At 44.9% G+C, this 24,729-nt stretch overlaps 1 protein-coding gene across 3 annotated transcripts in view; it reads right to left on the bottom strand.

Moving 5' to 3' along the window:
• GNG12 (G protein subunit gamma 12) overlaps window positions 1–24,453 on the bottom strand; it is a 125,081-nt gene extending 100,628 nt beyond the window's left edge. The window contains exon 1 of one of the 3 annotated variants that reach the window (XM_047871816.1): window positions 24,369–24,453. The gene's annotated coding sequence lies outside the window, so the exon portion shown is untranslated. Of the gene's footprint in view, window positions 1–24,340 lie in introns of all 3 variants that reach the window. The other 2 variants (XM_047871818.1, XM_047871817.1) reach the window with 2 other exon arrangements.
• Between the last annotated feature and the right edge of the window lie 276 nt (window positions 24,454–24,729).

Raw genomic sequence — 24,729 nt, 5'->3', positions numbered from 1 at the left:
TCCATATGCGGTCATAATGAACCAAGGGTTGAGAAGCACTGATCTAGAAGCTGATTCAATACAAGGGGTGAGAGAATGGCACCCTTAAGGACTGACTGCAGGGGATGTGTAGGGAAGAGCAGTGAGAATGACTTTTTTCCCCTTTCCTTCAAAAGTCAGCTTCCTGAACCATAACTATCCTGAGCACTTACCACACGTGAGGCCCCATGTTAAGTGCTGACCATTTATCGTTTTACCTGTTACCCTCGCAACAATCTTAGGAAGTTATGTTCCCTTTTTACAGATGCTTAGAGAATGTAGGGGGCCCCACAAGGGGTCAGTGGCAAAAGATGCAAGTTTAGTTCTTAGCCCAAGTCAGACACATCCTAGGGGTGTGATTATCCTAACTATGAGCAGAGCTGCCAGGCCTGAACACATCTGTTGGAAGAGGAAAAAAAGTTTCTGCTATATGGAGAGCTCACCCAAAACTGTTACTTGAATGAGACAGGAGAGAAGCAAAAATGCAAGTGGGAGAGGAGACAACTGATGCAGAAGGGGTCCAGGAAGCAGGACGGGATAGATTCCAAGAGGAAGGGCTGGTTTAGCAAGCAACAGAGCAGGGAGAGAGTGGAAGGAAGCTGAGAAAGCCGGTTCAGGCCTGTGGGCTAGGTGATGGGGGCAGGGCCTGGGGGCTGAATCCCGTCCCCACTGAAGGCAGGCTGAATGAATTCCTGGTGGAATCAATCAACATGACAGCATTATTTCTCCAGCAACCTTCTTCAACGAGAATCAGTTCATCAATATTATGCCTACCTTCCCTCTCCCCAAGGCCCAGACCTAGGAAAGGCAACCAGACACTATGCTTTAGTGAAATAACGCCTAATCTTTCCTAGTATGAAGACAACTTCTTGCCATCAAAAATAAAACAAACAACTTCCTAGCACTTGGTAATAGAAGCTGTCCCCTTAGTATCCATTGTGAGAAAATGCTCAGTCCACATTGACTTTGTCCAGCTGGGACACTTAACATGACTTCATAGTGTCTTTATCACAAAGATGCATGTGAACAATAGATGTCCAATAGGTGAGATATTCAGTCTGCAGGCCATGCTTTTACATCTGGATTTTCAAACCCCCTCCAATAAATCCTTCCCCCATCCCCACCTTGGGCTGCAGGTTGGAGATCACTGATCTACAAAAGGGGCAAGAGATATCCCAGATTGGGACGGCATCCGGCATCAGTTTAAATTCCAGTTCTCTGATGAACAGCAATTTAATGACAGGTGAGTTGCTTAAACTCTGTATGACTGTGTCTTCTTGTTTGTAAAAAGAGCGTAGTAATACAAGTTTTCAGCTTCAGGTGAGACTGAATTGATCGCATCTAACACAGAACCCGACACACAAGAGGTGGTGAGTATTATTCCTGTTCTCTGGAATCAACGGTTCTATTTTCAAAGTGTTCCCAGGACCAGCAGCATAAGTGTCACCTGGCAACCAGTTCCACAATTCTTTGAGCCTCAACACGGACTCCTCCAGGGGTGGGCCCCACAACTTCTGTTTTAACAAACCCTCCAGGTAACTCTGGAGCTCAGTAAAATTTGAGGACCATTTCTCTAGGGTAGTGGTTTTCAACTTTTTTTTCTCTATATTATAAGCAGGGGAATACTTTTGGACAAAGGTAAAATAAGGAACTTTGAAACAGCTCTGACGGTCCTGGGTTAGCAAGGCTCCACTTGTGCCCCCTGGGTCCTGCCTCATTCCCCGCAGCCATCCTGAGGGACCTCAGCAATAGAAAACAGTGGTCTTTGGTGTAGTTACGTATATTACAGTTTTCGGTGGCACCACTGAAAAAACCTAAAAGAGTCAACCCTACACCATTCAACCCTAACTATAAGGCAAATCCTGCCATAGTAAAATAATGCTTCCTAGGGTTATAAGGGGTATCTTCAGCTGAAAGGTCACCCTCTAGGGTTGCCCTCAAGGGCCATATTGCTGGCCTGCCTTCACTATTGTATATATGTGGGGGCAACCTTCTCACAAGTGCCCAGCTAACCATCCTTCTTTGGCCCCAGCTACATGTCACACTGCCTGCTACCCAGAGCAGGCTGTACCCCACTCACATGAGGTCAGCACACCTACTCTGTTGTAGCAGAAATAGGTTTTATGGCTTGACCAAAATTTGGTGATGCACTTCTGGAGAGAGTCAAGGCCCACCAGTGAGCTGCGGGCATGGCAGCGGAGAATCACTGCCTGGGGACAAGGTTTGAGGACCAGTGACGTAGACGTGCTACCTGGGGAGACAATTCCTGAGCGGGTTTGTTTACTGAAGACCATATGGCACCACATATTCCACATGGGACTTAAAGAGGCTGATGTGGGGGAAAAAAAAAAAAAAAAAAAGCAAAAGGAAGAAAAGTCACAGTTCTCATGAAAGGGGATCTGCTTTGGTTTCTTGGAGGAAATAGCAGACTTTGGAAGGGTGGATGACGGAATGCCTAGTTAAGCAAGATTATGAAAAACTAGCACCACTGATCAAATCTGTCATCTATCATCAGTACCGAGCATTCCAGCTCAAATTTCATATGGGCTGCTGAGTTATTACTGTCTCTACTCTGACAAAAAGATTCACCTTGACACCGAAGTTCACCAACTGCAGCATCAGAGAGAAAAGAAAACCCACCCACGACTCCTATCAAAATGAAAAGTATTTCCAGACAACAAAGACCAATTAAGAAGGAGGAGGTAGTAAAGGGATTTCCTCACTGATTTTCTAATTTGAGCCTCTCCCAATATCGTGTGTGTGTGTGGGGGGGGGGGAGCAAATGCAGAGCAGGTGTTAACTACTTCAGGTAACAGATAAGGAAACTGAGGCACAGGTGGGCTAAGTGCCCCACTAAAGTTCACACTACTGACGAGGGGCAAGAACTAGGTCTAACGAGGCCTCAGAGAGAGCTCTAAGCCCAACCCCTCATTTTACAGAGGAGCCACCTTCCACCCAGAAAGTGGGGTGGTTGGCCCAGGGTGAGTCTCCTGGTTCGGCACAAGGCCAGACGTACCTGAACCACTAGAAAAAGAGAGCCTCTCACCTGGTGAGAATGAGGTAGGAGGGGAAGACAGGCCTTTTTCTCCTCCTCAAGAATCTCTAAAGCTGGATTGTCCACAATGATAGCCATTAGCTACATGTGGCTATATAAATTTTAATTAAAATTAAATAAAGCAAAAAATCCAGCTTCTCAGTTACACTAGTCATGCTCCAAGTACTCAAGAGCCACATGTATCTGGACTGAACATTTCTGTAGCGGCACAAAGTTCTGCACAGAATTGCTCTGAAGAACACCCTTTATGACAAGGATGTCATAGTTGGGTGGACATCAGGCAGCTGGACCTGGAATCAGGGGTCCCAGGGATGCCACAATTAGTGCTATGAACTCAAGCAGATCTCTGGGCCTCAGTTTCCTGACTTGTAAAAAGCAGAAGTTGGACTCCAAGACCACAATGGCCCCTTTGAGCTGTACCATCCCATGATTCTGCTCCTAAAACTCCAGAGGGCAGGCTTCTGACTCCCCACTCTCCTTTCTTAGGACTTTCATGCTGGCCTTTCATCAAATTAGATCAGGAGAATAATGCACTTGGACTTTATCATTTTCTGTAGGAACATAATCACTGAATAAGAATGAAACTGCATCTTTCTAATCATTTCAAGGATTAAAATAAGAAACAGCCATCAGAACAACCCCTCCAAATATTCCCTGGGAATAACTGCTGAAGATACTAAGGAATCTACCCTCAGTGTTCCTCACCTAAGGATATACGTGACAAATCGGTTGGACCTTAGGGCCAGAAAAAATATATTTCTACAGAAAGTGGTACACTTCTTTTCACCACGGGGTGAAAAACTACACTCTTCACTATGATTTGGGGGGTGGAGGGAGGTGGGATTGGCTCCTCAGGGGATCAGATGCTTGGGTATCAGTCCATGCCTGAGCTCGAGGCCCCTCCCACAGCACCTGGAACGATACGATCTCCTTACTGAGCTCCCGATCACTTCCTGGGTCAAGCTCTACCCCCACTGAATATCTATTTTCAACAGAGGTCACATCTAACACTTTTTGAAAGTACAGCTAGAATGGTAACATGTTTTAAAAAAATAGTTCAATGATCTTTCTACTATTCCAGACTGCAGAAATAGAAATGTGGAGTACTGCAAGAATAAAAAACACGAACCTCAAATCATTGAGCCCAAAAGAACTATCTATCCTGCTAGAATCAGCAGAAGGTTGGCTAAGGGGAACTTCAGCATCCTCCTTCCTCCTCACCATTATCTCCACCAGGCCCTCCAATTAGATTAATTAAACTCCAATTAATTAAACTAACAATGGCAAACATTTACTGGGCTTCTAGCTCGCTCAGTGCCAGGCACAGCTTTCAGCACTTTATATATATCAACTTATTTATGCCTCACAATAGCCCCAGGAAGAAGGGGCTCTACCTCCATTTTCCAGGAGAGGAAACTGAAACAGTGAAAGGTTACGTAGCTTGTTCAAGGTCACAGGGCAGCAAGTGGCAGAGCTGGGTGCTGGTCAGGCTCCTGTTCTCTGCCATTACAGGACCCCTCTTTTCAATATGGACAATGAACACTGTCTCACCTTATAAAGTATACATTTATTTTAAAAAAAAATTTTTTTTAACGTTTATTTATTTTTGAGACAGAGAGAGACAGAGCATGAACGGGGGAGGGTCAGAGAGAGGGAGACACAGAATCTGAAACAGGCTCCAGGCTCTGAGCAGTCAGCACAGAGCCCGACGTGGGGCTCGAACTCACGGAGTGTGAGATCGTGACCGGAGCCGAAGTCGGACACTTAACCGACTGAGCCACCCAGGTGCCCCTAAAGTATACATTTAAAAAAACCTTTAGAAAACATTGCAAAAACATGCAAAAAAAACCAAATTGTACTTGCTTAGCAAACAGAGTTTCCAGAATGTCCATTAGCACCCCTTGCAGACTGCCAGCTCTGAGCCCTTTCTGAAATTCGGGACAATGCCAACGCTTTAATTCTGTCACTTTTCCAACATTTACTCTAAACTTCCTCAGCATTGTTTTCTGGTGAAATTACCAAAATACTACATTCAGTACAACAATCAGCCAAAGGCACGTTAATAATCAGCAAAACTGTTCCCACCTATGAAACCCCACCTTTAACAAGAACAAGTCACAAACAATAAAAAGACAATTGAGCTGGGAACTGATAATTCCAGTCTTTGCAGCTGTTATGAGCCAGTTTAGAAACAAATTTGCATGAATGATTACTGGGCTTTTTATAAACATGGTACCTGCCAGGAAGCAGTTCCACTTTCTCTTCTCTGGACTTTCTGTCCTTCACGTAGATGCTGACTCCATTAAGCCCCAAGCTTTACAATGCTTTCATGTGCTTTTATGATTTCATGGTTATAAGGACAATAAAAGAAAAGTTTCTTAAAGGTGTAAGAGAATTAACGCTTGTTGAGTTATGCGTGTTTTTTTAGTATTAGAGGATAGCATAGTATAGTCAAGCAAGCATGGGTTTGAATTCTGGCTGTGCAGCCTTGGACAAGTTACTGAACCTTTCTGAGTTACAGTTTTCTCCTCCATAAAATGAACTACTTAGATTTTACAAGGCTTGTAAAGCCTGGTTAAGAGCAGGCACAGAAAAGTTATCTTCTACTCCTTCTCATCATCAAAGTTACAAAAGTTTTTTTTTTTTTTAATAAAAAGTTAGTTTTAAAACCACACTGCACTCTTGAGATTTCATTTTTCATTTTTGTTCAGTCTATGACCAAAAGAGTTCTTGAGGGACTTCCACTTTCAGATACTTCTGGAAAGTGTTACCATACAGAAGGCTTCTAGCTCTCAGGGGTGAATGGGGGAAATCTATGTGGAATGGACATTCAATCCCAACCCTCTGAAACAAAACAAAACAAAACAAAACAAAACAAAACAAAACAAAACAAAACAAAACAAAACAAAACAAAACAGTATTTGTATCTGGCAAAACAAACCCAGAAATCATTTCTATGAATGTAAATTTTATAGGTCACCTTCCCTCACCATTTCTCCTTTCCTTGACAAAGTAAAAATATGCTGCTGGACATAAAACTTATGTCGACCACTAAAGCCATTTCTAGTCAAAATTCAAGAGCCTACATATGCCCCTCAAAAACAACAATTTGCTCTTAGGCTCCATATTGAACCTGGACATGAGCAACACCTCTGTCACAGAATCCCAGATTTCAGCCTTCCCCAAAAAACGGTCATGAGGTGGTGTGGCCTGCCAGAGAGACAGAGCTTTGATCAAGACCCCTTTAGCACCAGAGCACCTTGTTCTTGTTCCCAGAGTTACTGTGCTGTTAAAATGAGGGTGGTAACATTCACCCTTCCAGGACACTCCTTTTTATTTTTACCTAACAGAATACACTAATCATTTAGTCATATGTAGGAAGAGCTTTTCGTTTTTTAAGGGATGGCTTAGACAGCTCCAGGATAGAGCTGAGTGTGTTTCAAGGAAGAGGATGTGCAGAGAGGACGTGTGCTCAAAGGCTGCTCCCGAACCCCAAAATGACATGAGGATGAGCCAGATCCATAAGACTCACAGGTGGCCACATCACGACTTCCCCTCATGTCAATTATCGGCACTGCAGATGGAGAGTGAACTCAGGCGGCAAGAAGGCCACCCTCCCGGCACCCCCCACGCTTGACCGTGTGCTGAACCCACCTGGGACTTTTCCACCACTTTCGGGGCCCCAGACCAGAGGGGCTGTGTGGGTGTAGCCAGGGCTTCGTGATTGTCAAAATCACTCCCCAGCTGATTCTAATGTGCAGACCAGTTCTCAAGCCGCTACCCTGGTGTATTCTCTACCAATGCTGCCTAAGCCACCGGATCCCATTCCCTTCGAGAACTTTTTCTTTTGTTCAAAACAAAATAATAATAATAATAATAATAATAATAATAATAATAATAATCAGCTAAAGATAAGCTAAAATCCTACATTTAAAACTTTTCTCAAGCAAATATTCAAGGTCAGAGTCCTCAGTGTGACTTCATTTGCCCTGCCTCCATAATAAAGATTACAACCCCATCTAAGAGATTAGAGCACAGAATATATTCTGGAGCAGAGTGTAAAGGATACCCCTTGCAAAGAGGTGGGGGTGGGGGGGGGGCGGGAAGAAAAGTACATCAAGATGTTTACGGTGATGGAAAGAAATCAAAATACCAGCTTCACTGCCCTTTGGATATCCTTACGAGAGCTTTCCTAAGTCTCCAACTGCCTGACTTCACCGGGCTCCTCCTTAGCTCCATTGCCTTCCTTACAGATCACTCACTCCTATGCAAGGTCCCCCTTCTCCTTCCAGTCCCCTGCAGCCTCCTGCTTCCAGCTCAGGCCACCTCTGTCCTCCAACCTCCACCCCAGGTTTCCAGGTGAGCCCTCACCATGAAGGGTGTGACCCATAAATACCAGTGGGGCAGCAGTGAGCCAGTCAGGTGGGGAGAGAGGGTGTGTCCTGAGGCGTCTCCAAGCCTGGTTCCTGCCCACTCAACCATCCCAGGACAGGCGGCGATAAGCGGTTCTGAGCCTGGAGAGCACCCAGACAGACTCCTGCTCTTGAGGTAGATTCGACGAGGCTGCACAAAATAGGAAAACAAGAGTTGTGGGGTTCTAATCTCACTTCTGCCCTTAGCTAGCTCCATGATCCAGGGCAAGTAATAGCAATGTTATAAAAAGAGCCTCAGTTTCCCTATCTATAAAGTGGAAATTAATGTTGGACAAGTGCTGTGGAGCACAACAAATACCATAGACTGAGTGGCTTAAACAACAAAAATTTATTTCTCAGAGTTATGGAGACTAGGAGTCCAAAATTAAGGTTGCTAGCAGATTCGGTGAGGTTCAAAAATGGCCATCTTCTCATTGTGTCCTCACATGGTTGCAGGAGCAAGACAGCTAATCCTATGGGGATAGGAACTGCCCCCATGACCTCCTCACTTCCCAAAGGCCTTACCTCCTAATACCATTATCTTGGGAGTCAGGATTTCAACATCCAGATTTTGGAGGCAACCTAAACATTCAGTCCATAACAACCAGACTCCTTGCTTTTTGAAAAGACACTCTCAAAGTTAGATTTTAATAGAAATTCCCTAAACATTGAATCTTCTGTACACTGGACAGTGCCTGTCATTGGCAGGTAAAGCTGCATAATTCAATGTCATAATGAGTTTAACAGTATGCTTCTGGAAACCCACACGAGAGAAAATTTAAATGCCCAGAGAGGACGGCAGAGAGCAAAAAGGTGACAGCATCTAACATTTATGGAATTGTACATGTTCTAGGTACACTATGTCTATAATAATTTCAGGTGAGCCTCAAAACACCCTTGTGAGGTAGACAGGTACTGTTGCCCCCATTTTACAGATGAGGAGTCTGAAGTTCAGAGCATGTTATGGTCAGAATGTATGTGTCCCCTCAAAATTCACACTGAAATCCTAAACCCAATGCCACCTTACTTGGAGGTGGGGCCTTTGGGAGGTGATTAGGTCACAAGGGTGGAGGCTTCATGAATGGGATTCAATGCTCTTCTCAAAGAGACCCTGGAGAGCTCCCCATCTTCTGTCCTGAGGACTCAGTGAGAAAATAGCTGTCTATGAACCAGAAAGCAGGTCCTCATCAGACACTGAACCTGCCAGTGTCTTAATCTTGGCCCTCCCAGCCTTCAGAACTGTGAGGAATACATTTGCCATTTATAAGTCACCTTGTCCATGGTATTGTCATAGCAAGCTGAAGAGACAGAGATGTGGTCAAAGTCATATGACTAGTGAGTGGCAGATCTGGGTTTTAGCCCTGAGCTTGACCTCAAGACCTGGTCTTCATCTTTGATGATGCCATACTCTAACTGTGAGACCATTCTGACTTCCTCATCCCCCCTTAGCCAGGCCAAGGAAGCCAGGCACACCTTCCTCTGCCCTTCCACACTTCTCTACTCATGATGCTGTGGAACATTCCTATCCCATCACTGTTATTTGTTTATTCGTCTTGTGTCTGTCTCCCCCATTGGCTTGTGATCCTTAAGGGCAGGAATAGCAGATAGCAAGTGCCTCATAATGGTATGTAATGGCTCTGCTGGTATGTAATAAATGTTTTCTCAGTGGGTGAAGGAATGAAATTATGCTAGATTTCAAAAGACAGGCAGGAATTCACTGGGTAGTTTGAGGGAAACTTTTTCAAAAGTAGAGGCATATCTTATTCATCCTTATGTCCCCCAGAGACTGGCACTTAATCAGGTGCTTAATAAATATGTAATAAACCCTAGGCAGAGGAAAGGATGGGAAGAAATTCAGAGAGATTTAAGGCTACACAGTGAGTAAGAGTAACCTGGTCAGTGTGAGTGAATCAACTAAGAGGGCATGTGGGAACACAGTAGTGCTTCTCAAACTATCTGTGGTGAGAGATCAGATTTTTGGTTTTACTTCCAATTCATCATGGACCAATACTTTGATAAAATGCACTAAAAATGAACTCTTAGAAAAATGAAATATAAAATGCAGGTCCAATTTTTTTCATCAGATTCAAGAGACCTAAAATGACTGGCAAATTGCTATGCTAATGCCTAAATACATACTGTGCACATGTGTACCTCGCTAGCTATGGCTTATCAACAAAGAGCTCTGTCCGAAGACCAAGTCCTGCATGGCACTGGGTGGGGCCGGGGGCAACAGGAAAGGTGAACTCCAGCTATCGAGGACTGGGGGAGAACAGTGTTCACTGAGGGCTTTCTGCTTCACACAGAGTAATTCATTTCAATTCCACAAACCTATCTGTTTGGTAGGTGCTACTACCACTCCCATTTTGGGGATGGGAGATGGAGATACAAAGTGAATAAAGAATTCTTTTGAGATTCCAAAGCTTGTAAGAAACATAGCCAGGCCTTGAACCTAGACAGTATGAACACTTAACTGCTGGACTGTGATACCTTTGGGGAGCTGCTAGATAGGAAGTGACATATTCAGATTGAAGTGTTACTTACTCCACTGGTAGCAGTGTGAAGGGTCGAGGTCAATTCGAAGCCATAGCAACCATCCAGGTGAGAGGCAGTGGGGGTCAAGGGCAGGCATGTGGGCTGGTCAGAAAGCAGATGCAGCAGGCATTGGTAGGGGCTAAGAACATCTAAACTGGAGGTAGGTGAGGAGAGAGGGGTTCCAGATGACTTGGTTCAGAGCCTGGCATCCTGGGTGGATGAATAAGTCTTGAGTCGAATTAGAAAAGGCAAGAAGAGGGGCATCTGGGTGGCTCAGCTGATTAAGTTTCCGACTCTTGATTTCAGCTCAGGTCATGATCTCATGGTTCATGGGATAGAGCCCTATGTTGGGCTCTGTGCTGACAGCACGGAGCCTGCTTGGGATTCTCTCTCTCCCTCTCTCTGCCCTTCCCCTGCTTGCTTTCCCTTTCTCTCCCAAAATAAATAAACTTTATAAAAGAAGTAAAGAAGGAAAGAAAGGGCAGGAAGAAAAGCAGGTTTTGAGCAGATGATAATATTGGTTTTCAATAATGTTTACCTGAATTTCAAGCGCCTAAGATAGACAATCTGCAGTTACACCTTGGGAAAATTCTAGAGATGGCAATCTTAGAGTAGTTTATTGAATTCAGGTAGCAACTACTTTTACTCCCGTTCTGCTAAACCACTCTCCTCCTTTTTTCCCCCTTTGTCCTGGTTACACTTAAAATAGTTTAAAAAGCAGAAATTCCCCAATGCTAAACTTATCTCCCTTTGAAAATCACACACAGTATATAAAAGGGTTCTGGTCACCAATTCCAGTTCACAGGGGAAGAAGGGGGATCCACATCAGAAAGCAATTCTCAACACCAGCTGAGTGTTCCATAACTCAACTCAATTCTCACGCTGTCTACCTGAGATAGCACCAGATTCCACACGTTAAGGGTTCGGTCCCACAAAACCGCCCCACCCCACCCCACCCCACCCCGGCCTGCCACTTCTGACGCCAGTCTCAAGCCCAGGTTGTCGCCTGTGCTTCTGAACCACCGGCTACAGATCCAGGGTTTCCATGACCCCCTCCCTGTGTTTGGTTAATGTGTGAGAGTGGCTCGCGGAACTCAACTCCTACTTACTACATCCCTGGTTTATTATAAAAGGCCATAACTCGGAACAGCCAGATGGAAGAGACGCATTGGGCAAAGCGTGGGGAGAGGGCACTGAGCTTCCCAGGCGTGGTCCTCTCCCTGCATCTCTAGGTGTTCACCAACCAGAAGCTATCCTCAACCTCCTCCTTTTGGGTTTTTATGGAGGTTTCATTGCAGACACAATTGATCAAATCACTGTCCGCTGGTGACTGATTCAAACTCCAGCCCTTCTCCTCCTCTGGGAGGGTAAGTTCCCACTTTGTAATTAGGGGTTCATTCCTCTGGTAACCAGCCCCCAGCCTATGGGTGGGCCCAAAAGTCACCTCATTAACACAACAAAAGAATGTTTATCACTCTCATCACTTAAAAAAGTCCAAGAACTGTAGGAATTTAGTGCCAGGACCAATGAACCATATATGTATTTCTTATTATAAATCACAGTATTATTCATAGCTGTATCTCCAGAGAAGGTAATTGATAAATATCTGTTGAATGAAAAAAGATCATTTTTGTACTTACTAAAAACTGAAAAAAGGATGAAAGGACAGAACCTTTGTCCTCAATGAGCTAAATCATTCTTAGCAAAGAAACATCTGAGTACAAGACAGACATGTCACAGGGCACTGTCTCTTCCTCTGTGTTCCTTCCCTTTCCAGGAAACCACCCCCTCCAGCCCACAAACCTGGTGGCCACCTCTCCCTGTTGTACTTTTCACATGGTCCCACCAGGGACTGTGGGACAGGGAGCATGCGCCAGGAAGAGCGCAGACTTCAGAGTCAGACAGACCGGGCTTCAGAGCCTAGATGCCACCACCACTTGCTACTGAGCTCTTAAGTGGTATTCAACCTCTCAGAACTTGCTTCCTTGCCTGTAAACGGAACCAATATTACTTACCACACAGGGCTACCGCAAGGTGAGAATAAGTGCATGTAAAGCTCCTAGCAAATGAACATCATCGGCATCAAATTACCTGCTGGAACACTATCTTCTCCCAATCAGCTCCAAATGCATTTAACTGTGTGAATAACTTCAACTGAAATTAAAGATAGCTTTAATGTGAGCACTATGATCCTAATACTAATTACAACAACAGTCCTTAATACTTGAGCACTTACTATTAACACACTGAATGTTTATATATATCAGTAGCTCCTTTATTCCTGGGCTAAAGATAGCATTTCATCAATTCTAGGAAGCATATTCTGTTTACATCCCTGATATTGGGATGGCTCTTTGAGTAGGCAGAATGGTCCCCCAAAGATGGCTATGTCCTAATCCTTGGAACCTGTGATATATTATACTACATGGCAAAAGGGACTTCACAGCTATAATTAAGGTAGGTCACAGACCTTAATATGGGGGGGGGGGGGGGGGAAATACTCTGGATTATCCAGGTGGGCCCAATTAAATCAAATGAACCCTTGAAAGCAGAGAACTTTCTCTGAATGGAGGCAAACATGGAGCAGAAGGAGGCCTCAGAGAGATTCTGGGCATGAGAAGGACTTGTCATGCTACTGCTGGCTCTGAGATGCAGGGTACAAGTGCAAGCACCAGAGAGAGGTCTCTAAGAGCTGAGGGTGGCCCCCCAGCTGGCAGCCAGCAAGGAGTCTGACAACTGCAAGGAACTGGATTCTACCAACAACCTCAATGACCCTGCAAATGGATTCTTCCCAGAACCTCCCAATAAGACTCAGGACTTGCAAAACCCAAAGCAACAAGCGAAACCCTTGCCAACTTTTGACCTACAGAACTATGAGACAATACATGTGTGTTGTTTTAAGCTGTTACATTTGTAGTTATCTATTACAGCAGCCACAGAAAAGTAATAGTCTTAAGGTTGATAATGGTTGATGTGGGTTAGAGTTGAATCAGCAGCAATTTTTTTCTTATTGGCACACAGAATAGCATGTCTCATAATTGATGGCATCTCGAATTTGATGAAATATGGTGTTATTATCTCTATTTTGCAAACAGAGGCTCTGAGAAGTCAGGTGACTTGCCCAGGTGATTCAGACTGCAAGCTTGAGCTCTCAACCATCACGCACACTGTCAGAGATCACATAAGGGCTAAAGAATCCTGCTGAAAGACCAGGCCAGGAATGGCTCACATGCCACTGCCCCTGCCCATGGCAGGCCCATGTCTGACATGGGACCTCTATCATGGTTGACTGCAGAGACCCAGCCAGGTCCAGAAGGTATGTGCCCACAGCATCATTTATCACCTACTGTTGATGGAACACCTCAAGGTGCTAGCTAACCTTCTAGGTCCTGGGGACAGAACAGCAAACCAAGAGCCTATCCTATGGAGCTAACACTATAGTTGGGGAGGCCAGCAACAGAAAGAAGCACTGGAAGGAAAAATAAAAAGCATCCAGAGAAATTGACATACTCAGGCAGTAACAAGGGGGCCCTGGGCCCTGGAGGAGCAGGTCCTCCTTTCTGGAGCTTCCATGGGCCTCTACTAAATGTGTGAACTCTGGGGAAGAGAGTTTATTGCTGATGTGGGGTTTGTTTGGCTTTTCTCTCTTTTTTTTTGATAGAGATACACAGGACTGCCTCATATGAATTTCTACAAGCAAACCAAAAATCCCACAGTCATCTTTTTGCTAAACCACGATTTTTCTCTTTTGATGGATTTCATTTTTTAAAAGATGACAATTACATTTCTGTTAACATATCCTCATCCCCAGAGCTGACTGAAAGAGCACCTCCAGAAGAGGGGAGAATCTGTGCAATTCCAACCCCCTGCCTCTCGTCAAATCCTGAACTCCAGCTGGTCTTCTTACGCTGTCCTTCCCTCTTCTCTTTCACTTCAGACATAGAGTAGACAGCTCTCTGATGCTGAAGTCAAAGGAAGAACAGGAGCCCAATTCAGCGGGGAAACAAAAAAAATGTGACATGTGGGGCCTTTCAGGTGAAACACATAAATAGAAAATTCTACATTTCTTAAAAGATCTTGCAGGAAATACCACTGGAATTTATGTATTCTCAATCTCTTCTCTTGTTTTTGTTTGAGACAAATTCTAGACTAGAAGATCATCCTTATAATGGTTTTGGAGAAGCCCCAGTTTAATAATACCATTAGCCGAAAACTATTTATAAATCAGACATTAGCAACTGGCATAAAACCCTACTTTCCACTTCTCTCAATTTTGCACTGACAATTTGGCAGCCCCCTCTACCCTTAGGCCCAAAAGAGCCATCACATTCTTAAGTCTGTATTTAAGAGATTTTGACAGAGGCTTGCTTCCGGAGGAAAGGTCAAGAAATGTCCACAGCAGGATGGACAGTGCACAGGGGAAAATGTACAAATGGCCCCAAACCTCCACCTCACTCATAACCCGAAGAATTTAAACAACTCCAAATTACCATTTCTCACCAACCAGATTAGCAAAAATAGAGCTGATACGCTTCTTTTTTGTTGTTGTTTTTTAACATTTATTTTTTTCTCTAAATTTTTTTTTTTTAACGTTTATTTATTTTTGGAACAGAGAGAGACAGAGCATGAACGGGGGAGGGGCAGAGAGAGAGGGAGACACAGAATTGGAAACAGGCTCCAGGCTCTGAGCCATCAGCCCAGAGCCTGACGCGGGGCTCGAACTCCCAGACCGCGAGATCGTGACCTGGCTGAAGTCGGACGCTCAACCGACTGCGCCACCCAGGCGCCCCTTTAACATTTATTATTGACAGACAGCATGAGCATGGGAGGGGCAGACGCAGAATCCAAAGTAGGCTCCAGGCTCTGAGCTGTCAGCACGGAGCCCGATGCGGGGCTTGAACCCATGAACCGTGAGATCATAACCTGAGCCGAATTCAGACACCCGACCAACCGAGCCACCCAGGCGCCCCAGAGCCAACAGACTTCTTGCTGGTGGGGCTGTGGCGTAAAAGACCATCCAGAGAATTGCCGGTGAGAAGGCAAAGTGAGCCAACCCTTCCAGAGGGGGATGGCAGGGCCCTTTGATTCAGCAGACCGGCCTCTGGGAACCCGTCCTTTAGGTGCACCTGCACACAGGCAAGATGACCCAGTACACCTTTATTTGTTGCAGCACTGCTTGTAATAGCAAAAGGCTGGAAATAATCCAAAAGTCCAGCAACAGGGGATTGGATGAATAAACTATGGTATGTCCACACAGTGGCAAAATAATGTGCTAAGAGAGAGATCTCCAGGACATACTGGTAACTTATTTATTTATATATATTTTTAATGATTTTATTTTTAAGTAATCTCTATACACACCGTGGGGCTCGAACCTCCAACCCTAGATTGAGAGCTGCATGGTCTACTGACTGAGACAGCCAGGCACCCCTAATTCAAATATATACACACACACACACACACACACACACACACACACATATATACACATATTCTTATTTGCTATATTTACAAGTTACAACCTGTAGAGTGTGGGAAAGACTTGGATGGGGAAGGGGTGCAGCAAGGTTTCTCAGTGTTTATATATGGTTGTGAGGGTTTGCGGGACCATATAAATACATGACCTATTTTTTAAAAAATGAAGAGGCTATATAAGCCATTTTTCACAGGAGTGTGAGGAAGAGGACAAGACCAGCCTGGAAGGCACAAAGCTAAGGAGGAGTTCAGCACAGAAGGTGTCTGGGAAATCTTGACTGAGGCAGGGAGTTCTCACGGGGACAACAGTAAATGAAAGAAACCTTGGTCCAGAGTTCAGGTGAGCACGGCGAGCCTGGAGAGGGTGATCTCCGCCCTGTTTTGCATCACCTGCTGGGCGTGGGGTGTCCCTGAGGCCCCTGCTATTTATCACAGCCAGAATAAAGTCAGAGAACTGCAGGCAAATGGGAGGTAAAGACAGAAACACTAAGATTACCTCCCAGGCAACGTGCTGGAGGCATTTATTTGCTTTCTCAGTTTGGACGGTAATGGCTGAAGCATGCTGCTCATCAGAGATTTATGTTTAAAAAAGGGGGGTGGGACAAGCATGTATAGGGATATTCTGCTTAATTCAACAGAGAGATATTCCTGAAAAGTTGAGCCTCCTGGAATTTTGTAAAATCAAATAATAACTGTAAATGCAATAGGTGAGTCTACTACCTAAAGAAATTCAGTGCGGGGGTGGTGGGGGGGGTATCTGGGTAGCTCAGTCCGTTAAGCATCTGCCTTCAGCTCAGGTCATGATCTCATGATTCATGGGTTCGAGCCACGCTTCCGGCTCTGCACTGACAGCTCAGAGCCTGGAGCCTGCTTCAGATTCTAGGTCTCCCTCTCTCTGCCCCTCCCCTGCTCACGCTCTGTCTCTTTCTCAAAAATAAATGAACATTAAAAAAAATTTTAAGAAATTCAGTAGGGAATCCTGCTATTTCTGTTTTGGGAATCTGAGTTTGCCTGAAGAAGGCTGCACTTAACCAAGATCAAATGTGAAAGGCATTTACGGTTTTGTACCTGTGGACTTTATTTTTTCCCCCACAAGCTAGGTAGTCCCTTCATAAAGGTTCAGAAGGCTAAAGTCCCAAGTCCAAACCAGCACCCTTATCCTCAGAACCACTGTCTTAGCAGTTTGATCCATTCAACATGGCCTGTCCTACCTGCAGTGGGACTGCCTCTGGGGAGAGCAGCCAGGAAGAGGAAGTTAATTCTGAGTAGGCTTTGCTTTCTAAAGGATCAACGTAAAAGAGAAAGTATGCAAGAAGTGCCAGCTGGCACAGAGGGGGCACAGACAAACTCCCTTAGGTTTTGGTAGCTTTAGCAATAAGGCTCTCCCTTGTCTTACCATAAACTAGAAAAACCATTTTACAGGAGAAGCAGTTGCTCCCAGGTAAGTTCCAAAGGCTCCTGCAGCCACTGTCCTTTGCATCCTGCCCCCCAGAAGAGGGCCCAAGCTGGTCAATAAATAACACGGATCCCTTTGCACATTCCCAGGAGTCACCACTGTATTCCCTTCATCAGGTAGACCATGAAAGGGGTGCAGGGAGCCCAGCAATACTGAGCATGTTGTCGGTGTTACTAATAGTAAAGAATGTCGACAACACCCCAAATACTGATCTTGATCTGCCCCTTAGAAACGATGAATGGAAGACTAAGAAGCCCATCACAGGGAACATGCACTTCTTAGCAGATACGATCAATTTTACTTGATTAAAAAAGAACACTGGCTCAGGCACTGCACTGACACACGCTACAGAGAACGTGGCTCTATTCCTTCATTCCACTGGCATTTATTAAACACCTACTACATGTCAGACTCTACCAGCTCATGGCATTTACAGTTTATTGTGGCCAAAGAGGCCCTTGAGAGGCAGAGCCACTGCAGCCACATTGTGCCTTTGCAGGAGTTAGAAAAAAGCAACCCCTCCAAGTGGACCTAGCCTTGCAGACTTGATGGCATCAGGAAGTGCCCCCTCCTCCTGGCAGACAATTCTAGCCTAGGACACATGGTTTTTTGAGCAGATTTGAGCCCCACTTGGTTCCTTGGCCAGACACTCTTGTGCAGTGAACAACGTGTACAAGAGTTCAAGGCAGCCCTGTCAAGAAGTCACAATTCAATCCTTCTGCTAGTTGGCCAGGCATCCAACTCTCCCCTGACAGCCAATCATGACCTTATACACCCAGGCGAAGCCCCATGGTGTAATGCACAGGCCATGCTCTAATAATTCAAAAGGTTTCAGTAGTCTGGGTACAGGACAGGCATCAAGTGTGCTGATTTCAACATTTTTCCAATTTGCCCGAGATTCAGGTTGAATAAACCCAGTGTGATGGTTTTATATCAACAAAGTCCTTACTAAGCCTCAATAAAGTCCAAGCAGCTTTTGGATTTTTGAGTCCTCTTTCCATCCTTAGATTTATTTAGCTCACGTTGAGAGCTAAATTGTGTTGCTCTTCTGCAAGAAATTCTTCTGTGAAAAACAGACAAATTTGAGGTCCCTACAAGCTGGGGGTCTTAGTCAAAGGGTCCCAGGAGGGTTAGGGTTTAATGTCCAGTGCTCAGGGACATCCTGGCCCATAGCACCTGCCGCTAAATAAAAGTGTGATTATTCTATATTGGTAAAGTTAAGATTCCACCCCCAATGGGCTCATGTGGTTTGCACACAGCCATTCAGGATGAACTCTCTATACGGGAATGCAAGTGCAGAGCTGATGACTGATTCACAGCCCCCTCCAGTGAGCATTTATGATGCCGCCACCCCAGGTAAACCAGAATGTAGACTAGTCTCCTTGATCAACCAACGGGGAAGCCTATGTCAATCATGTGACATTGACTGCAAGGAGAACCGTGGTCTATTCTGTAAGTCTCTGCTTATAATCAATGAATGTGAAAAACTACAGAAGATGCTTAGTAACTGATTCACTAAGCAGCCCTACAAGAAATTTTTTTTTAGCTACTAATTCTCCAGCAGAATTGAAAGTATCAAAAGTCTTAACAGTCTGCAACACCCTGATTTTTATCATACAGTAATCTTCCGAAATGCAGACCCATTAAAAGACAGAAACCCTCCTTGTCAGAGGAGGACAAGCAGACACTCACAATAAACACTTTTACGGTACCCAATAAAGCCTGACGTGATAAACCAAACATTTAAGTGACACTAGAAATGATTTTGAAGAGACCTGGCAATAAATGGAAAAATCCAGCTAGAAGGAACCTTCAGTCAAATCACTCCCCTCTGCCTGCGTCCAAGCCACCTGATCACTACTCTTCCTAAGAGAGAACAGTGGGGAGGCCAGGCCTTGTTGGTATGAGGTGGTTCTAGAATGGGACTCAGCAGGCCAGTTCCTTCATCTGTACGCTCAAGGCCTCTTTGGGAGTCCATGCACGGGAGAGGTCGACTTCACAGATCACTTCAGGCCTGCTGGGTCTCTGAGGCAATTTTTAGAAGCTTTGCCTTCTGACTGAAAGACAGCTAATCCCGATGTAAAGGCACTGATAATTCTCTTCAGGTGGGTCAACTCATCCCTAAAAGGAGCCCTCTTCCCATCTTTCTGTCGATTTGATTTATAGCTTCTAAATGGAACCCCCACTCCCACTCCCCTCCCCCACCATCCCTCAGGCCCTCTCGCTGGATGCACCTGTAGAACAGCTCAATAAATGGAAGCACACAATTGTGCTCTAAATACTTTTTATCTCTCAAACCTTCCTGCCAAACTAAGTGCACTTATGTCTTCCTTGTGACTATCGTGGAGGCACCTGACAGCTGAAGGTGCTGTAGGCATGCAACCTGTCAATGCAGAGCTTAGATCTGAGAAGTGACCATTTCCATGAAGTCAAGGTTGGTAGACTTGGTCTGTATGCAGTCCTTAATTTCAAACACCTCTTAGGAAGATAAACCTATATGAACTTCTGAAACAGCCTTTTACTGCTAACCAATTTTCACTACAAGGGTTTGGACATTAAAGGATCTTCAACTGCTATGAAAGCTGGTGTTTTTTTCTCAAACAACAAAAGCCTGCTATTTGTAGCTAATAAACCAGAGTTTTTACCAAGTAATTGTTACACAAGTAGACTTTATTACATGTATACTCACTGGGGAAACGGGGAAGAAAAGTAGGAAAGTACCAGAATCCCACCATCCATTGGTCTGTATTCTAGACTTTCCTTCATCTGCATAATTCCTTTTTTTTTTTTTGACCTAGCTGTAATTGTTAATAATGCACTGTAACTGTGCATACTTTCCTTCCCCTACTTAACCTAACATAACATAGACTGCATGGATTAGTGTTTTTTTTTTTAATTTTTTTTTTTACTGTTTATTTTTGACACAGAGAGACAGAGCATGAGCGGGGGAGGGGCAGAGAGAGGGAGACACAGAATCCAAAGCAGGCTCCAGGCTCTGAGCTCTCAGCACAGAGCCTGACGCGGGGCTCAAACTCACGGACCGCCAGATCATGACCTGAGCCGAAGTCAGACGCTCAACCGACTGAGCCACCCAGGCACCCCTTTTTAAGTTTCTAATAAGAAAGGAAAATGGCATGGAGAGCCAGGAGAATTAATTTGTTGAACAAATTAATGTAGCAATCCATTTCACATTTAAAAAATGCAATGACAATTACCTAATCATATTCTCTTACTTTGTAAGTACTGTTTGGCAGAACTTTATAATTACTGAGTTTTAAAAAATTTTTTTAATTTTATTTTTAGAGAGAGAGAGAGAGAGTGAGAGCAGGGGAGGGGCAAAGAGAGAGAGAGACACAGAATCTGAAGCAGGCTCCAGGCTCTGAGCTGTCAGCACAGAGCTCCATGTGGGGGGTCGAACTCATGAACCGTGAGACCATGACCTGAGCCGAAGTCGGACTCTCAACCGAGTGAGCCACCCAGGCACCCCTATAACTACTGAGCTTTTTCAAGTTTGGGGGAAACATTACAATTTCACACAGTTGTTTTCCTTTTTACAAAAATAATACGTGCTAATTACATAGCATTTAGAAAAGAGAAAATCTCAGGAAGTAATAATTTAACATTAGTATTTGTTGAACACAGACTCTGTTCTAAATGCTTTAGACAGATGAACTCATTTCTCCCTCATAACACCTCATGGAAGCAGAGACAGATGAAACAATTTGCCCACACTCTACACACCTAGAAGCAAGAGTCAGGAATCCATCTCTATGCTATGATGTTGTAGGAGTGAAAAGAATCAATAATTTATTCAATCAAGTCCTTCACTGCTTCAGAGTATAATGTCATAGGCAAGAAATGATTCATAATAACACTGTACCCTTTACAATTACTTTAAAATACTATAAAACACCATCTTGGCCTCCCTGTGGTACAATTAGTAAAATAAGTCATCTGTTACACGAGCTACGATTCCAATCAGTCCAACCTCAGGCACCTGATATACATTAAGGCCAAAACAACAGGTGCTTAAAAGGATTTGATTTAAAGATAGAAGCATTTTTTAAATTTCACAAATGATTCAATAATGTGATGAGTAGAGTCCTTGAATCAGCCGAACACTCATTCTCACAAAAGTTTACAATCAGTCACGACACTTTTATAAAACGTTTACAAAATGCTCCTAATCAGTACTAAACACTTCTGATGGCTTATCTGTTGGCATTGAGCATCAGTACATGAAAAATAACTGGAAACCCTTGGGTCACATTTTTTCATACTTTAATTAAAAATCATACTTGGTTAAAGATAAATATTTCTGTTCCTGGTTTAATTTCCTATCCAGGACTAATAAACAAAACTTTTTAAAATATAAACTCTTTAAATTTAAAATATGATTAATGAAATGTTTCTGACTGCCTGGCTCTAAAAATATTATATGACTATAATTTTAGCACTAAAAGCATATTAAAACTTTAATTAATTAAAACTTTAATGAATCATAATTATTCATACCACTGTGGTAGAAACATGACACACAGATGTACACAGATATTTTATACCTTTAGATAGATAGCTCTATCTATAAAATCAGGTATCTTCTTTGTAATTTAAAATAGCTCCAGGGGCCCTGGGTGGCTCCGTAAATTAAGCTTACGCCTCTTGATTTCAGCTCAGGTCACAGCTAGGTTCATGAGATCTAGCCCCATGTCGGGCTCCACGCTGCCAGCACCAAGCCTGCCTCTCTCTGCCCCTCCCCGACTCACATTCACACCCCCACGCGTGCGCGCTCTCTCTCTCAAAATAAATAAAGTTTAAAAATAAAATAAATAGCTTTATCTAGCATTTCCAGAAGGCTCAAACTACCATCTTGTAATTTGTCCAATAGCCTACTGCTAGAGAAAGCTAGAAAAGTAAAATCTCATCATGTTGAACATTAACTGTGTTGGGTACAAAAAGTTTGCAAAGGCTGTTTCATATATTTTCATGAAAATCATTGAGATAGAGACCACTATCATCCCCATTATACAAATCAGACTGAAAAGGTTAAAGAACTAATACTCCCACCCAGATCTGTCTGACACCAGAACTCAGACCTCAGATCACTATGAAACAGCTTCTCCTCCAAATCAGGCCCCAAAAATGTTGACTTCCACAACTTACCTCCCTAAATTAAGCTTGAGCTGACATACAAAACTTAAAAAAACAAAACAACACCCAAAACAAATCCTACAATTTATCCAGCAATAAATTACTTAATTCTAAATTTGAAATTTTTAGTTCTTTTTGGTCTCAGAGAGATTTTCAACATAAAAAACAAACAAAATTAATCTGGTATTAGCTAACCATTTCCTCAAGTGTTTTGACTGAGCCTCTTTGCTGTCACAACTTGACAAACCACCCATGTCCTTCAACAAGTGACAATACAAGCCCAATACCTCGAATCTTGTTGTTAAAGAGCTAATCTTCCAAATGAGACCGGAGCTTGCTCTCTTTATATTAATCTTTTCAGTCTCTTGTGAAACAGATTCACATTTGTATGTATTTCTACACAAACTTAAATGCTGTCGGGGTTCAATAACTAGTGAATTACCTGGGTTAAACACAGTAAATACAACATTTCTTACATGGTTTTACAAAAACACCATCGTTAGACTGTTCACCATTTTTTGGACTTAAACCAGCATTTTATGGTGCTAGTTAACTGTTAGGGAAGCAAAGGGACTAAACATTTGATCCCAAAGTCCTTTTGTCACTGAAGAGTCTGTAACATGTTTGATTACTTTTAAAAATTATGTGTGTGTAAATCATGTTTATTGAAAAAAAAGGGGGGAGCTTGTTAATACATACAATTTGGCCTAAAAAAAAAAAATCAAACAGCTCTTTACTTGAATGTGATTGTTTTGGCAATAGTAATACCCGACCCCGTCATTCTTGCGTTGCCTGCCTTCCTGGTTCTCCTAGGTAAGGGCCGCCATCCTGGGATAATTTACACGCAGAGCCCAGAAACACCAGCAATGGTGCAGTGTGGTGACCAGCACTTTAAAAACAAAGCTGAACTCCGCTTTTAAAAGTAGAGAACACACAGACACAGACCCTGACTCTGACAACATCCAAAAGATTCATTATAGACAATCCATTCAGACCAAGCTACAACAGCCCCAGGAAATATAAACAGTGTCCGCAAAGACAGCAGGGGAGGAGAGGAAATAACTGATGGGAAGGAAGCTAATCATGTGAAGTTTGTCCAACTCCACAAGGTCTTAATAAATTCCCGGTTTGTTTCCACTTGGAGCAGCCATTAAACGTGCCCCGACACGTGGGCGCAGGGGATCTGCCTTCTCTCCAGTTTTTGCCCATTTCCTTCTCTATAACCTTGTTTGTATACAACCACGCCCGGTCAAGGGTGACTACAAGATAACAGGCCTCATCAGTTTCTTCTCTTAGATTTCCAGTTGTCCAAAGTTTCACTCCGCGGCGGTGATTTAACAAGAACCATGAGTTCTGCGAAAGTTATGAATGGTTTAAGTTTACAAGGCACAAACATAAGGCGAGGGACAAGTCCGACGACTTTAGTGACAGCGTTTTAAAATTAGTTTTAACTGATATCCCCCAAATAAAATTAAGGGGAAAAATAAGTCACCCCGATCCACGCAATAAATGTCCCGACAATGCTTTAAAAAAAAAAAATCACCCAAGACTCGTGAGCCTCGACCTTCCCATACCACCTGCAAATAGCGTCTCAGAGCCACTCACTGGTGGGGGTCCCTCGCGGAACATGTGAGGTGGGTTCTCCCCCCGACCCGCTATCTCCCCGCTAGACCCAGCGGCGAGCGGGTTCCGGGGCTGCTAGCCCGCCCGCTAGTCCCAAGAAAGAGCCGGAAGAAAGTAGGGAAGAGGGGCGTGGCGCCCCAGTCGCCCCCAGATGCCTGCCCGCCTCCAGAGCCTGGCACCGCCGCAAGGAAGGGCTGGGAACACCGGAGCCTCCAACCACAACTGGGCGCGGGGCGCACGGCCGCGGGGCGGCGAGGACGCGGGCGAGGGCGAGACCTTTCCTCCCGCTCCCGCCCCCATCCCGGGGCCTCGTCCCCAGCCGTAGCCCCGTGGGGCCCCCGCTTTCCGCGGCTCCCGGCCGCCGCCCGTCGAGGGCGGGCGCGCAGTCCGTCTCTGGGTCTCGGCGTCCCTCGCCCTCCCTCCCCCATCCCCTTCTCCGGGGCCCAGGGCCCCGACCAGTCCCCGCCCTCCAGGACACTCTTCCCTCCTTCCTTCCTTCCTCCGTTCCCTCCCTCCATCTCGCTTCCCAGCACTGGGAACTCGGAGGCGGCCCCCGAACTGGCCGGCCGACGCCCCGCTCTGCGCCCCTGTGCCCGCGGGGACCAGACTCGCCACCTGCGCCCGCCGTTCGGTGCCTACTCGCCTGCCGGTGCGCTCCCCCCGCCGCCGCCGCCGGGGACTCGGTCTCTAAGGGCTCCTGGAGACGGCTCCGACCTCTCCTCCTCCTCCTGCTCCTCCAGGCGCCGGCTCCGCCTCGCTCGGGGTGGGCGGGGCGGACAGCCCGACGGGCGGGGCGGCGGCGGCCCCTGACTCCTTCCTCCGGCCCTGGCCCTCCCTCTGGCCCAGGCACCCTGGCTGTTCTCAGCTTCGGCCGCAGAATCCGTGCCGTGTCCGGGCCGCCAAAGTAGAGAGGTCGGGAGCTGTGGACCTCCACAAACGTCTGGCCGCCTTGGCCATCCCCGTTTTCCCTTCCCAGATTCATGGAGGCCCTGGAGTTCAAGGAC

Source organism: Prionailurus viverrinus, chromosome C1 (genome assembly GCF_022837055.1).
Source record: "Prionailurus viverrinus isolate Anna chromosome C1, UM_Priviv_1.0, whole genome shotgun sequence".
NCBI classification, from domain to species: domain Eukaryota; kingdom Metazoa; phylum Chordata; class Mammalia; order Carnivora; family Felidae; genus Prionailurus; species Prionailurus viverrinus.
Note: the sequence above shows the minus strand (reverse complement) of the source record. Positions and strands in the feature narration are given on the sequence as shown.